Source organism: Scyliorhinus torazame, chromosome 11 (assembly GCF_047496885.1).
Source record: "Scyliorhinus torazame isolate Kashiwa2021f chromosome 11, sScyTor2.1, whole genome shotgun sequence".
Taxonomy (NCBI): domain Eukaryota; kingdom Metazoa; phylum Chordata; class Chondrichthyes; order Carcharhiniformes; family Scyliorhinidae; genus Scyliorhinus; species Scyliorhinus torazame.
Window position 1 is genome coordinate 30,559,622 of NC_092717.1, and position 9,962 is coordinate 30,569,583.

General features: G+C 53.5%; 1 protein-coding gene across 3 annotated transcripts in view; it reads left to right on the forward strand.

Annotated features, from left to right (window-relative positions):
* LOC140385213 (regulator of G-protein signaling 22-like) overlaps positions 1 to 4,225 on the forward strand; it is a 198,201-nt gene extending 193,976 nt beyond the window's left edge. For all 3 annotated transcript variants that reach the window (XM_072467116.1, XM_072467118.1, XM_072467119.1), the window contains exon 28: positions 4,112 to 4,225. The gene's annotated coding sequence lies outside the window, so the exon portion shown is untranslated. The remainder of the gene's footprint in view (positions 1 to 4,111) is intronic.
* Positions 4,226 to 9,962: the final 5,737 nt, after the last annotated feature.

A 9,962-nucleotide genomic window follows, 5' to 3' on the forward strand; every position in this document is an offset into this window, starting at 1 on the left:
CTGCTTTCTCTATAAAACAATGGGAGTAACTTTCCACTTGGCTTCCCAGACAGTTATGATATGGTGTGGATTGCCTGACAGTTATAGAACTCGTCCATTTTCAAACCATTAATTTCAGGTGAATTCCAGGATGAAATGCGATCCACTCTGCATCATTTCTACTCAGAGAGTTAATTTACAATTACCACCAGTGTATCATCAGACTCATTGGGATCAATTCTATAGGATAAAAGCAAATTACTGGGGATGCTGGAATCTGACTCCAAAAGAGAAAATGCTGGAAAATCTTAGCAGGTCTGGCAGCATCTGTAAGGAGAGAAAAGAGCTAACTTTCGAGTCCAGATGACCCTTTGACAAAGCTGGTCTGGCCATGGTCCAGGGGGAGGTAGGAGGAAGTATCTGAGAGTTGGTGCTCAGCCTCTGCGAGTAGGGGTCAGTATGCCAAACAACAACAGCACCCCCTCTGTCGGCAGGTTTGATGACAATGTTGGGGTTGGATCTGACGGAGTGAAGAGCAGAAAGTTCAGAAGGAGAGAAGTTGGAATAGGTGAGGGGGCAGAAGAATTAAGACGGCCAATGAATGTCCAATTGGAGGCAGAATGTTGGAGGCACATGAAGGTGGGGGGGGGGAACTATGGCCCAATGAAATGGGCACGGAGATGAAGGCGACGAAAGAAGAATTCAACATTATGTTAAGCCTCAAATTCACTGAGGTGGGGACGTAAGGGTACACAGCTGAGTCCTTTGCTGAGAACAGCACGCTTAGCCTCAGAGAGACGAAGGTCAGAGGGTATGGTGAACACGTGGCAAGGTCTGGGGCTAGAAGAAATAGGGTATGAGGGATTGGGACTGGTGGAGGGCCTAGGATGGGCAGTGGTGTTGATAAGTGTTGAAGCTTGCATTCCTTTACACCTGCAAAAAACAGGAAATGTTTCTCGTTAAGGCTCCAAATGTTGCGAAGGATGAAATGAAACGGGACAGGGACAGCTTTGCGAGAGAGAGACAGCTTTAACAAAGGGTCACCTGGACTCGAAACGTTAGCCCTTTTCTCTCCTTCCAGATGCTGCCAGACCTGCTGAGACTTTCCAGCATTTTCTCTTTTGGTTTCAATTCTATAGGAGATCAGTTCGTAAATGTTAAAATGTTGAGTTGCAGTTATCACATCTTGGGTGTTACGTGTAAGCTTCCTCATCACAATTTTTGGAAGTGACGCTAACCGGACAGAGAGTCATGCCCCACTTCCCAACGCGTGCACCTTGCAGGCAAAACATCATGCTGGGAGTGCAAACTTCTTGAAAACCAGGGGCGAAATTCTCCGGAAACGGCGTGATGTCCGCCGACTGGCTCCCAAAACGGCGCCAATCAGACGGGCATCGCGCCGCCCCAAAGGTGCGGAATGCTCCGCATCTTTGGGGGCCGAGCCCCAACATTGAGGGGCTAGGCCGGTGCCGGAGGAATTTCTGCCCCGCCAGCTGGCGGAAAAGGCCTTTGGTGCCCTGCCAGCTGGCGCGGAAATGACATCTCGGGGCGGCGCATGCGCGGGAGCGTCAGCGGCCGCTGACATTTTCCCACGCATGCGCAGTGGAGGGAGTCTCTTCCGCCTCCGCCATGGTGGAGACCGTGGCGGAGGCGGAAGGGAAAGAGTGCCCCCACGGCACAGGCCCGCCCGCAGATCGGTGGGCCCCGATCGTGGGCCAGGCCACCGTGGAGGTACCCCCCGGGGCCAGATTGCCCCGCGCCCCCCCCCCAGGACCCCGGAGCCCGCCCGCGCCGCCTTGTCCCGCCGGTCAGGTAGGTGATTTAATTTACGCCGGCGGGACAAGCAATTTATCGGCGGGAGAATCGAGCGGGGGGGCCCGCCAACCGGCGCGGCGCGATTCCCGCTCCCGCCGGAGACTTCGGCAACCGGCGGGGGCGGGATTCACGCCAGCCCCCGGCGATTCTCCGACCCGGCCGGGGGTCGGAGAATGTTGCCCCAGATGTTGACCCTTTCCTTTCTTCTGGCCTTACCGAGGAACTAGTGGCCAATCTGCAGAGAAATGTATCCAATCATTTAGTCTTTAATTATTTTTTATAAATTTAGAGTACCCAACTATTTATTTATTTCCTATTAAGGGGCAATTTAGCATGGCCAATCCACCTACCCTGCATATCTTTGGGTTGTGGAGGTGAAACCCACGCAAACACGGGGAGAATGTGCAATCTCCACACAGACAGTGACCCAGGGACAGGATTCGAACCTGGGACCTCAGCGCCGTAGTCCCAGTGCTAACCACTGCACCGCCATGCTGCCCTCATTTAGTCTTTAATTGACCTTGAGATGTGCCTATTACATTAGTTAGCATTCAGAGACGCCAGGTTACATGCAGCTACAGCTTAGACCCGTATAACACAAATTCAATAAATTACTGGCAGATATCCTGTGACATTAATCACAGCAGATAGGCTGAAAACCCTAGAGTTGGCTTCAAGGATCGCCTGCCTGGCTTAAAGGAGATGATAGAAGCCCGAAAATGATACAGTGCCACTTACATCTCCAATTGCACTGCCATCTCAACCACTATCATGGTAGGGTAACAAGAAGGATGACAGAAGCACCCATCTCTTCAGGAGGTAATATGCAGATTTGGATCCTATAATGTACAATTTTGAGGTATAATTGGGTTTCCCATTTCTCTAACGTGTGTATGGCATGGAAAATATGCTCCTGCTCTTATAAGACAGGAGAGGTGATTTTAACTTGAGGTGCCCAGCGGCCATGCAGCTGGCAGGAAATCTGTTACCCCAAGTGTGGCCGGAACCAAATTAAACTGCATTGTCAGATGGTGAGAAATAGCTAGCTTCCATTTTGAGCTGGGGAGAGTGGAGGTGATAGTGGGGGTTTGTATGGGCTGGTAGCAGACCCATTTTCATGTGGGTATAGAAGGGGCGCTCCACAAAAATATAAATTTTTTAAAATAAATGTTCTGAGCTGTCCCTTTAAGGATTGCTGGTTAAGCTTTAACAGCACCTGGGCTTAGTCAGCAAGCTACACAGTATCTGATGTAGGTCATCATCCTGAAACGTCGGGGCTAACTCGCCCAAGTGTCATTTTAGGTGGGTTTGGTGGGGTGTTTTTTGGATGAGATCCAGCTCAGTATGCACCCACACTTGGGGTGGATTCTCCGTTTGGTATTTTCGGCCGTGGCCGCCGCAGGATCGGCACGTACGGCACGGGGGCCATGTGAAGGTCCATTGACCTCAGGCGGGAATTTACGCTCGTCAGTCAGGCGCAGCCAAAAAATCCCGCCCTATGTTGTCCCGCCGGAGGAGAATTGCACCCGTATTGTGATCACCCAGGGAGCGTAATTCGGGATGCAATTCCGTATCCCTTATGCATGGCGAGGGATACGAGAGATTCCTGAGGTAATCCCGCTATCGGGTCGTCATTTTGAGCGGGCAGTCCAAGAGCGAAGTCCCGTGGCCACTCCCTGCACTGACCCCCCACCCCCGGATTGCCTGGGTACCCCCCCCCCCCCCATTGGAATCCGCTGACTAAAGGGACCCCCCACACATACCTGCCCACCCCCACCACCCAGGTAAGAGGGTGTCACTACCCCACATCCATCCATCTTTGTAGGTATCAGGACATTCCCCCCCCCCCCCCCCCACTGTGAGGCTCGCTTAGGGCCCCCCAATTTCAGGCCCTCTCCCCCTTTGAGGACCACCCTCTTCAACCTGCTCACCTTCGTGATCTCCCCCTTCAGCCCCCTCCCACCCTTCATACTCCCCTGTACTCCCCCTTTCATGGGCGTGGCCCCCTCAGGCCCTGCCCCTTGGCACTGTCAACATCCTAGGCCTTCATCCTTGACAGCACCACGGGTGTACTTGCATCATACGGGCCACAGCTGTTCAAGAAGGTGGCCCAGCAGCATCTTCTGAAGGGCAATTCGGGATGGGAAATGCTGGCCTTGCCTGTGATCCTCACGTCTCATGAACAAATTTACAAACCCAAACGAGATCTGCCTTTGAATTCTTACATCCAGGGAAATTATACATAAAGCCTAACATGTCGCCACACTGGTGGTACAGAGCTATCGAAGCAAAGCCTTGTTTTGTTGTTTTTTTCCAGGCTGACAGATGAAAATAAAGTTGACTGAACTCTGTGAGCTAAAAGATCAGCGTCTCCGCTTTAAATTTTCTTTTCAGTTTAACCTTAATGTAGAATAAAAACCTGTTCAAATCATTGCTGGTTTTCTTATTTATTTTTGACGGATGCTTCTCATATTAGAAAATAAAGATGAGAAAAAACATTTTTTTTCTATTCATTGATGGGATGTGGGCCTCGCTGGGCTGGGCCAGCATTTATTGCCCATCCCTAATTGCCCCAGAACTGAGTGGCTTGCTAGGCCATTGCTGTGGATCTAGAGACGCATGTCAGACCAGGTAAGGATGGCAGATTTCCTTCCCACAAGTGCAAAGAACCAGTTGGGTTTTTAATGACAATTGTATTATGGTCATAAGTAGAGTTTTAATATTACTGTTATCGTATGCATTGATGAACAGCAAGATGTCAAAACTGAAATTCTTCTCCTCATCAAGCCTCCTCATCAACCTGATGTAGGGCAGCATGGTAGCACAGTGGTTAGCACTGTTGCTTCACAGCTCCAGGGTCTCAGCTTCGATTCTCGGTTTGGGTCACTGTCTGTGCGGAGTCTGCGCGTTCCCCCTGTGTCTGTCTGTGTGGGTTTCCTCCGGGTCCTCCGGTTTCCTCCCACAAGTCCCGAAAGATATGATGTTAGGTAATCTCCCTCAAGTGTACCCGAACAGGCGCCAGAACGTGACGACTAGGTATTTTCACAGTAACTTCTTTGCAGTGTTAATGTAAGCCTACTTGTGACACTAAAGATTATTATTCTTAGGGCAGTGAGGCTGCGGCTGAAGTACAGGTCAGGGCTCTTGTCGATTATATTCACCATGGTTTGCACTTCGCCACAGTTGTTCAGGGGCGAGTCACGGTGTCCCCAACGGAAGAGGTTGTTGCAGCAGGGTCTGACTCCAGTATGAAACCTGTTCAGTTTGACCCATTCATCACCAGGGAGGTCGAAGCGTAGGATTTCCAACATGGGAAAATCGTCTGGCTGTGTTGTCGGTGTTGTTCACAGCTCCTTCTATAGGTCCTCAGCAGAATTGCCGAACTGAGGCAGATTGGCACAGATTGGCTGCCTTGAGGTGAGTGGTTTGCTGGGTGGGTGACGTCTTCTACCAGTGGCAGATCCAGAATTTTGTCCTCTCTTTCTAGCTACGTGATGAAATTGTGGTGCCGGAATGTGGCGGAGCACAGAGAGCCCGATTACTCCGAACCGGATTACTCCTGAGATGTTCCTCATGGTCTCATTCAGCTGCACATCGACCAGTTTGCAGAGTTCTTCCAGACAGAAGCATAGTACTCAGCTACTGCTGGTTGAACCTCATCTGTGTTTATGGCTTTGGCTGTTTGGCCTGGTCTTGAGTTCCATGATCCATACAATCCCTACAGTGCAGAAGGAGGCCATTTGGCCTATCGAGTCTGCACTGACCCTTTGAAAGAGCACCCCACCTCGCTCTGTTGAGAGCTCTGCCAGCTTTGACAAGGCGGCTGGCCGCTGCACTCCACGGGACGCAGCTCCGGTTGGAAGTCGCAGGTTGCTGCCCAGACATTTCGTTCCAGACTGTTATTGAATTCAAATTCTGCCATCTGCTGAGGTGGGATTCTAACCCAGGTCCCCAGAACATCACCCTGGGTGCCTAGATTACTAATCCAGTGATAATATCACGATGCCATCACTTCCCCTGCAGAAGGACTCGGAAGCTCTTCTTCTGCATGTGATTGGAGCTCAGGGGCTGTTTCTTTGAGTTTCGGTTCTTCAAGTGGAATGACACTGGCAAGTGGTCCTTCCTGGCAACTGAGCACAGCTGCACTCCCTGGCAGGGGACCAAATTATAGAATTCTCTCCTATGATGCCAGAATTTTATTTTACCAAAGAAGGAGCTGTTTTTACCAGGGATCAAACCCAGGTTCCAATAAATGAATAGAGCAGTGCTCCAATGTAGTTGAATTCACATTTCAATCACAGTGTACTACAGCTTATGTTTTCTACAGGCATTTATAACCCAGCACTGGATCAGCGAATGAATGCAATGCTTGCTGATATGGAGCAGCACTGATCTCAATGGATATTTCCTTAAATACTCACGCGTAACCCAGTCAAGCTTCGGCCACCCACTAGGAGGCTTCCAAAGAGGACAACAGCGCAAATCTACCTGATTCAAACCTCATAAAGGATATTTGGAAAAAGTTAAAGGAATAAGGTTTAATCCCTTTAAGAAAAAATGTACAGGACATGCTTACCGGGTATTTTCCAGCCTTTACCAGCATCTGCATAGAGTGAAACCAAAAGCAGCTATTAAAATCCAAGGTGAGGCAAAATAAACAAGGAGGCAGAAATAATGGGGTGGGGGGGGAGGGGGGTGGATTTTCCCATGCCCCCTAGGATTGGGCTGGAGGCGGAACTCCTGGATCTGCTGAGACTTGGCGGTGGGCTGGTGCCGAGCTGCTCCCATCACTGTTGGCTCACGGGGAACATCTGCCTTAGTGAGGGGCCACAGATCCGGCGTTCCCCCTCCTGTCTTCTCCCGCTCCCAGCGGTTATGTGCAGCCTTCTCCTGGGGGTGGGGGAGGGGGGCGGGAAAACGACACTGTTAGACAGTCTGACATTTGCTGCCCAGGGGGTGGGTAGCTGGTGGCCTCAGTGGACCAGGACACCCGGCCATGGTGGCCAGTATGGGTGCCGACATGTGGTGCAGGGTGGGGGTTTGCCCGCCCTCTGGGTGGAGGGTGGCGTTGAGTTACGAGACGGGGGTTGGTGCCAGGGGCACACTGTTGCCTACTCACCCTGGCCGTCCTGAGGACGTCATGCAGTTTTTTCTGGCGGATCCGGATGACGTTGCGCACGGCGCTGACCACCTGTGCCCAGGCACCACGAACGGTGGTAGCTGGCAGCCTCCTTCCTGGGTCGGGGTACAGGGCCATCCTCCTCTCCTCCAGGGGGTCCAGGAGGGTCTCGAGCTCTGCGTCCGCGAACCTCGAGGCTGCTCTCCTCGCTGCCAACTTGTTGACTGGGATGGTGGGTGTGGGGAGTGAAGTGTGTACATGCGGCTGCAGCTTGTCAGCCTCCTGAGTGTCAATCGCGAAACCGGCGAACCCCGCACCGTTTCTCATTGGAATCGATTGTGTTCCACGTGGCGCCGGTGCTAGCCCCTTAACAGTAGCGGAATCAGACCAGGTGTGGTACCAGTTTTGCTGTCGTGGAACTCCACGGATTTTACATTGGCGTCAACTCGGTCTCAGAAATGGAGAATCCCGCCCAAAGTTGCGGAAATGATGGCGGGATTTTACGGCCCTTCCCGCGAGCAGCATCTCCCGTTCCTGTCGAAGCCGACCACTCACGACGGGTTCCGCGGCGGTGCGAGCGACACAAATGGCCATTGACTTCGGCGGTCACAGAAGATCCTGCCAGCGGCTGATGGCGGACCACCTCCGCTGCCGGAAAACCTGCTACGGCCGGGCTGGAACCTCCCAGCCAATGTGCAGAGATTTGCCCGTCATCAACATAATCAAGGAATTTGGAGAGACAAGAGAGGTTGGAGATGGGTTAGGAGCTCAAAAGGACAGGGAGGTCATGGTGGGCTCTTTGAGAAGAAGGTGATGATGGCAGTTCTGAAGGGGATGGGAACAATACCTATGCTGATGGAATAGTTGACAATACAAGGCGCGTTTTCGCTATCAGAATATTTAAGTCTACTTTTCATGCTATAAACTATATCTGGAAAATTGCACTTGGCAGTAAAGAAGCAGGAATCCAACAGATAGAGGGCGGGATTCTCTCACCCCGGGCCGGGTCAGAGAATCGGCGATCGCGCTGTTTTTTTACGCGCAGCCGGTCCGACGCCGTTCCGCCATTCTCTCACCTGGCGAGAACGGCGTCATCATGAACGGCGCCGCACCGCCCGGAGAATCGACAGAGGGGGCAAGTCCCGCGATTCTCCGGGGTCCCGTGGATTCTGCGGCCCGAATGGGTCGAAGTTCCGACGCCGTGACCCCCAGGTCCAATTAGGGGGTGGAGTGGGGGGGGGGGGGGTGGAATGGTCAGAGGGAGTGGAGTGTGGGGGGAATGGGCTGAGGGGGTGGAGTGCGGGGGAGAATGGGGTGAGGGGGTGGGGGGGGAATGGGCTGAGGGGGTGGAGTGCGGGGGAGAATAGGGTGAGGGGGTGGGGGGGGGAATGGGCTGAGGGGGTGGAGTGTGGGGGGAATGGGCTGAGGGGGTGGAGTGTGGGGGAGAATGGGGTGAGGGGGTGGGGGGGGAATGGGCTGAGGGGGTGGAGTGCGAGGGAGAATAGGGTGAGGGGGTGGGGGGGGAATGGGCTGAGGGGGTGGAGTGCGGGGGAGAATGGGGTGAGGGGGTGGGGGGGAATGGGGTGGTGGGGGAGAATGGGGTGAGGGGGTGGGGGGGCAATGGGGTGGTGGGGGAGAATGGGGTGAGGGGGTGCGGGGGAGAATGGGGTGAGGGGGGGTGGAGCCGGGCAGGGGACTCTCACTTGCCTGTGCGCCTCCGATCTGGCAAGGGGCAACCTCCCGGTTCCCGGCTCCGCCAACAAGGTCCAGTGCCCTCTGCTCGTGTACTGTGAGGGGGTGCAGTACAGTTGAATTCCCTCCAGTTCTCACACGCTCCATGTGGGTGGTCTTATCCTGGGGGGGGCAAAGCATAAGTGTTAGTCGGTCATTCTGCACAGGTACCGCCGATATGATGGCACGGGAGCACTGGGCACCCAGCCACAGCGGCTCTCAGAGGTGTGTGCAGCCCATGAGGGTCAGGTGCGGGGTTTGGCACCCCTCCTGGGGGAGGGGGGGGTTTACTGTCACATGTATGGGTGGTAGGGGTTGGGTGGTGCCAGGGGCACGTCTCGGTGTACTCACCCTGGCTGCCCTCGTCAGGTCATGCATCTTCTTGCAGCACTGCTTGACCATCCGTGGGGTGTGCCCCACCGCGTTTATGGCATTGCCCACCTCACGCCAATTCCGCTGCACTGTGCTGGCAGGGTGCCGGTGGCCACGTCTAGGGCACAGGATCGCCCTCCTCTCCTCGACCGCGTCCAGCAGCCTCTCGGGGTCATGGTCCCTGAACCTCGGAGCGGCACGGAGGGGGGCGGCCATCTCGCCGGTCTCGGAGCTGTGCGCCGCTCGCGCACATTTTGTGCGACGCGGCGCCGCGTCATCGTGGCGTTGCGCGTATGGCGCCGCGTCCCCCGCACTTCTCGCCGCGCCCGTGCTGGCGCCTTTTGCGGGCCAGAATTAGTCCTCGGAGTGGCCCGTTCACGCTGTCGTAAAACGCGACGGCGTTTACGACCGCGTGGACACTCTGCCGTGGGAATAGAGAATCCCGCCCTGGATGTTTAGACAGGCTTTCGGGTTCTTAGCACCTGGCTTACTTTTGTATCACGGTTTTAGAGATATCAAAAACCTATCCTCCTGTTTGAAATAACATGGTGCTGGTGGAGAAATGAATAAAGGGGAAAGGATTGCTGCAATATTTAAGTCCTGTGCTCTCAAACTCCTGGGGTAGAATAGGGTGTACCTGAAATGCGTCATTCCAGTGGCAAGAATTTAAGGTGCGACCTGGATCCAATGGTTTCTGCTCCATTGAGGTCCAAACTGGTGGTTGGATGAATCTTCAACCCATCTTCTCTGAATGCATTACCATTTTTGGCGGGAGTGTCTACGGAACATTCCATGGGTATCCTAGAAATTTCACACATATTGCCCTCCTCCAGAAGCTCAGAAGAAATTAAGCTTGATGAGAGCAAGCCTAGATTCAGTAATGACCTTCAGAAAACTCCAAATATTTGAAGAAGGGAAGGTTGTTAATTCGAAATGAAGGTGACAG